Here is a 6,000-nt window from a genome sequence, read left to right on the forward strand (position 1 = left end):
TTACTATTCTACACCCTCTATTCAAACCTCCCACCCTGCCACCCTTTTATAAGTACTTCCTACTAATTTCTCTATCACTATACCTCTAACTGCCCCGGGGGCCAACAATACTATACCTGATGTGTTGTCAAGTATTACTCAAAAACTTTACTGAAGAAATAATGTTGTTTTAACTATAGATACCTTGAAAATAATAGTTTCAAACAGGTAATTCCCCCCTTTTTTATGTTCCATTTTGTGCCCTACAAAGTAATGTTGCCAACTTAGTCGCATGAGCACAGTAATAGTTTGCTCTTCATACTTCCACACAGTGATTTTTCATGGTTTGCAGTCATGATGTCAGACAAAACAGGAAAAGAAAAATAAGTAAATCATGTTAGGTTTTGTTGGTTGTTCTTATTTTCCTTGTTTGGAGTGTGTAATTAGTGTAGTTGTAAATATTCAGAAAATTGAGACCTGATATAAGATCTCTTCTTTCAGCTTGGTGTATGTCACTTCTCAGGAGAAGAAGATTAACTAAGGCTCTTTGTGCCATACACTAGAGAAAGCATTAAGTGTCTCTCCTTGTTAAGTTTTTTTGTTGTTTTCTGATTTTGGTTACTCGAAGGCCTGCTAACTTCAAAGGTCTATTCCTAGAAATCATCCTTAACTTAGGTTGTTGGCGGCTAGTTTTGCTCTAAAAACTTGTTCAAAGTTGTTTGAAAAGGTCTCCTCCCTACAGAACATTAACAGGAAGCCATTTTTACCTACCGTCTTTCTGAAACCGGAAGATGATGGTCAGAAGCAGTCTTCATTCCTCGGATATCAGAGAGGAAAACAGTATCTGTAAACCAGAACTTAGAGGTTCAGATTTCGTAGCACCTATTTATTATTTGCTGATATATAGAGTGTTACGATTGATAAGACATTGGCAAAATGGGAAAAATCTGCCACCTACTTATCTTGACTGTATAATGCAAAAACCATTGTGGTCTGTAAAAAGAAATAGGTTTATATTTCTTGAGAGCAAAAGGAACTACATAGGGGAGGGTGATTTTCCACCTACCAACAAGGATAAAAAAAAAGCCATGACAACAGCTTAGTGAGCCAATACAACAGTAGGCTGTGATGGCCGAGTGGTTAAGGCGTTGGACTCGAAATCCAATGGGATGTTCCCGCACAGGTTCGAACCCTGTTCACAGCGGTGTTTAGTTTGGCATTTGGGTTCTTCAATGCATTTGAGTCTTCTGCCTTGTTTAAGTTCCCATTTCGGTTCTCCAAAAGTTTTTTTCAGTTGGTTGAAATAATGTAGAGTTGTGATAAAGCTAGTAAAAAAAAAATTCTCCACCTACTGAAACATGAAAAGTCGTAACTGGGTAGAAATTGAGTCACATTGAAGAATTTTGCACTGTAAAAAGAAAGCAATAAAGAACAAGAATTTCAATCGTTAGATCCTACCTAAAATGTAGATCCGTTTATCCTTTAACAATACTAGTGGTATTGGCAGATGTCACTCTAACATATGGTTGGCATATTGGCTCCTGGTTGCCAATGAGTCTCCTGCCTTGATTACAGGCATGAGTTGCCCTTGTTTTCATTTTCAATTCAGTGAGCTGGTTTAATGCAAAGTTATGGTGAACTTAGTAAAAACTTTTTTTTCTAATTGTGAAATACAGAATTTCATCAGTGGGTTAAAATATAATCATGTTGAATAGTATTGTAGTGTAAAAAAGAAGCAATGCAAAACAAAGTAATAAAGAAGAAGAATTTCAAAAGTTAGGTCCCACCAAAACTTGAACTTGGATCACTGGATTCAGAGTGCAGAGTGCTTACCATTACACCATGGAACCTATACTGCCCAACCATAATTCTTAGACCACCATGTCTTGTCATATGGAATGTTATAAGCGCTGAATTGGATAAGACTGAAAAATTGTCTATTTACTTTTTGCAAATTGGCTAATGTACTAGAATACAATTCAACCCAGTGACTCTAGTTGACATCATCTGGGATTGGAGCCATTAACTTTCCCATTGATACTTCATTAGGCCCAGACTGCCATGACAACTGCTCCTGACCGTGACAAATCTCTGTTGAGTTTGCTAAAAAGACATCTTTAGCACCTTGCTTTTCCAGCTCCTTCTCTTACTATTCTACACCCTCTATTCAAACCTCCCACCCTGCCACCCTTTTATAAGTACTTCCTACTAATTTCTCTATCACTATACCTCTAACTGCCCCGGGGGCCAACAATACTATACCTGATGTGTTGTCAAGTATTACTCAAAAACTTTACTGAAGAAATAATGTTGTTTTAACTATAGATACCTTGAAAATAATAGTTTCAAACAGGTAATTCCCCCCTTTTTTATGTTCCATTTTGTGCCCTACAAAGTAATGTTGCCAACTTAGTCGCATGAGCACAGTAATAGTTTGCTCTTCATACTTCCACAAAGTGATTTTTCATGGTTTGCAGTCATGATGTCAGACAAAATAGGAAAATAAAAATAAGTAAATCATGTTAGGTTTTGTTGGTTGTTCTTATTTTCCTTGTTTGGAGTGTGTAATTAGTGTAGTTGTAAATATTCAGAAAATTGAGACCTGATATAAGATCTCTTCTTTCAGCTTGGTGTATGTCACTTCTCAGGAGAAGAAGATTAACTAAGGCTCTTTGTGCCATACACTAGAGAAAGCATTAAGTGTCTCTCGTTGTTAAGTTTTTTTGTTGTTTTCTGATTTTGGTTACTCGAAGGCCTGCTAACTTCAAAGGTCTATTCCTAGAAATCATCCTTAACTTAGGTTGTTGGCGGCTAGTTTTGCTCTAAAAACTTGTTCAAAGTTGTTTGAAAAGGTCTCCTCCCTACAGAACATTAACAGGAAGCCATTTTTACCTACCGTCTTTCTGAAACCGGAAGATGATGGTCAGAAGCAGTCTTCATTCCTCGGATATCAGAGAGGAAAACAGTATCTGTAAACCAGAACTTAGAGGTTCAGATTTCGTAGCACCTATTTATTATTTGCTGATATATAGAGTGTTACGATTGATAAGACATTGGCAAAATGGGAAAAATCTGCCACCTACTTATCTTGACTGTATAATGCAAAAACCATTGTGGTCTGTAAAAAGAAATAGGTTTATATTTCTTGAGAGCAAAAGGAACTACATAGGGGAGGGTGATTTTCCACCTACCAACAAGGATAAAAAAAAGTCATGACAACAGCTTAGTGAGCCAATACAACAGTAGGCTGTGATGGCCGAGTGGTTAAGGCGTTGGACTCGAAATCCAATGGGATGTTCCCGCACAGGTTCGAACCCTGTTCACAGCGGTGTTTAGTTTGGCATTTGGGTTCTTCAATGCATTTGAGTCTTCTGCCTTGTTTAAGTTCCCATTTCGGTTCTCCAAAAGTTTTTTTCAGTTGGTTGAAATAATGTAGAGTTGTGATAAAGCTAGTAAAAAAAAATTTCTCCACCTACTGAAACATGAAAAGTCGTAACTGGGTAGAAATTGAGTCACATTGAAGAATTTTGCACTGTAAAAAGAAAGCAATAAAGAACAAGAATTTGAAACGTTAGATCCTACCTAAAATGTAGATCCGTTTATCCTTTAACAATACTAGTGGTATTGGCAGATGTCACTCTAACATATGGTTGGCAGATTGGCTCCTGGTTGCCAATGAGTCTCCTGCCTTGATTACAGGCATGAGTTGCCCTTGTTTTCATTTTCAATTCAGTGAGCTGGTTTAATGCAAAGTTATTGTGAACTTAGTAAAAACTTTTTTTTCTAATTGTGAAATACAGAATTTCATCAGTGGGTTAAAATATAATCATGTTGAATAGTATTGTAGTGTAAAAAAGAAGCAATGCAAAACAAAGTAATAAAGAAGAAGAATTTCAAAAGTTAGGTCCCACCAAAACTTGAACTTGGATCACTGGATTCAGAGTGCAGAGTGCTTACCATTACACCATGGAACCTATACTGCCCAACCATAATTCTTAGACCACCATGTCTTGTCATATGGAATGTTATAAGCGCTGAATTGGATAAGACTGAAAAATTGTCTATTTACTTTTTGCAAATTGGCTAATGTACTAGAATACAATTCAACCCAGTGACTCTAGTTGACATCATCTGGGATTGGAGCCATTAACTTTCCCATTGATACTTCATTAGGCCCAGACTGCCATGACAACTGCTCCTGACCGTGACAAATCTCTGTTGAGTTTGCTAAAAAGACATCTTTAGCACCTTGCTTTTCCAGCTCCTTCTCTTACTATTCTACACCCTCTATTCAAACCTCCCACCCTGCCACCCTTTTATAAGTACTTCCTACTAATTTCTCTATCACTATACCTCTAACTGCCCCGGGGGCCAACAATACTATACCTGATGTGTTGTCAAGTATTACTCAAAAACTTTACTGAAGAAATAATGTTGTTTTAACTATAGATACCTTGAAAATAATAGTTTCAAACAGGTAATTCCCCCCTTTTTTATGTTCCATTTTGTGCCCTACAAAGTAATGTTGCCAACTTAGTCGCATGAGCACAGTAATAGTTTGCTCTTCATACTTCCACAAAGTGATTTTTCATGGTTTGCAGTCATGATGTCAGACAAAACAGGAAAAGAAAAATAAGTAAATCATGTTAGGTTTTGTTGGTTGTTCTTATTTTCCTTGTTTGGAGTGTGTAATTAGTGTAGTTGTAAATATTCAGAAAATTGAGACCTGATATATGATCTCTTCTTTCAGCTTGGTGTATGTCACTTCTCAGGAGAAGAAGATTAACTAAGGCTCTTTGTGCCATACACTAGAGAAAGCATTAAGTGTCTCTCCTTGTTAAGTTTTTTTGTTGTTTTCTGATTTTGGTTACTCGAAGGCCTGCTAACTTCAAAGGTCTATTCCTAGAAATCATCCTTAACTTAGGTTGTTGGCGGCTAGTTTTGCTCTAAAAACTTGTTCAAAGTTGTTTGAAAAGGTCTCCTCCCTACAGAACATTAACAGGAAGCCATTTTTACCTACCGTCTTTCTGAAACCGGAAGATGATGGTCAGAAGCAGTCTTCATTCCTCGGATATCAGAGAGGAAAACAGTATCTGTAAACCAGAACTTAGAGGTTCAGATTTCGTAGCACCTATTTATTATTTGCTGATATATAGAGTGTTACGATTGATAAGACATTGGCAAAATGGGAAAAATCTGCCACCTACTTATCTTGACTGTATAATGCAAAAACCATTGTGGTCTGTAAAAAGAAATAGGTTTATATTTCTTGAGAGCAAAAGGAACTACATAGGGGAGGGTGATTTTCCACCTACCAACAAGGATACAAAAAAGCCATGACAACAGCTTAGTGAGCCAATACAACAGTAGGCTGTGATGGCCGAGTGGTTAAGGCGTTGGACTCGAAATCCAATGGGATGTTCCCGCACAGGTTCGAACCCTGTTCACAGCGGTGTTTAGTTTGGCATTTGGGTTCTTCAATGCATTTGAGTCTTCTGCCTTGTTTAAGTTCCCATTTCGGTTCTCCAAAAGTTTTTTTCAGTTGGTTGAAATAATGTAGAGTTGTGATAAAGCTAGTAAAAAAAAATTTCTCCACCTACTGAAACATGAAAAGTCGTAACTGGGTAGAAATTGAGTCACATTGAAGAATTTTGCACTGTAAAAAGAAAGCAATAAAGAACAAGAATTTCAAACGTTAGATCCTACCTAAAATGTAGTTCCGTTTATCCTTTAACAATACTAGTGGTATTGGCAGATGTCACTCTAACATATGGTTGGCAGATTGGCTCCTGGTTGCCAATGAGTCTCCTGCCTTGATTACAGGCATGAGTTGCCCTTGTTTTCATTTTCAATTCAGTGAGCTGGTTTAATGCAAAGTTATTGTGAACTTAGTAAAAACTTTTTTTTCTAATTGTGAAATACAGAATTTCATCAGTGGGTTAAAATATAATCATGTTGAATAGTATTGTAGTGTAAAAAAGAAGCAATGCAAAACAAAGTAATAAAGAAGAAGAATTTCAA

The 6,000-nt window shown here is 36.9% G+C and overlaps 3 non-coding genes across 3 annotated transcripts; all 3 read left to right on the forward strand.

Annotated features, from left to right (window-relative positions):
- Positions 1 to 1,101: 1,101 nt before the first annotated feature.
- Positions 1,102 to 1,183, forward strand: TRNAS-CGA. Its single transcript has one exon. It is a non-coding gene; the product is annotated as a tRNA-Ser (tRNA).
- A 2,042-nt stretch (positions 1,184 to 3,225) lies between these two features.
- On the forward strand, positions 3,226 to 3,307 carry TRNAS-CGA. The gene has a single exon. It is a non-coding gene; the product is annotated as a tRNA-Ser (tRNA).
- Positions 3,308 to 5,349: 2,042 nt separating this feature from the next.
- TRNAS-CGA lies at positions 5,350 to 5,431 on the forward strand. Its single transcript has one exon. It is a non-coding gene; the product is annotated as a tRNA-Ser (tRNA).
- Positions 5,432 to 6,000: the final 569 nt, after the last annotated feature.

This window comes from Bufo bufo, unplaced genomic scaffold (assembly GCF_905171765.1).
Source record: "Bufo bufo unplaced genomic scaffold, aBufBuf1.1, whole genome shotgun sequence".
In the NCBI taxonomy this organism is placed as follows: Eukaryota; Metazoa; Chordata; class Amphibia; order Anura; family Bufonidae; genus Bufo; species Bufo bufo.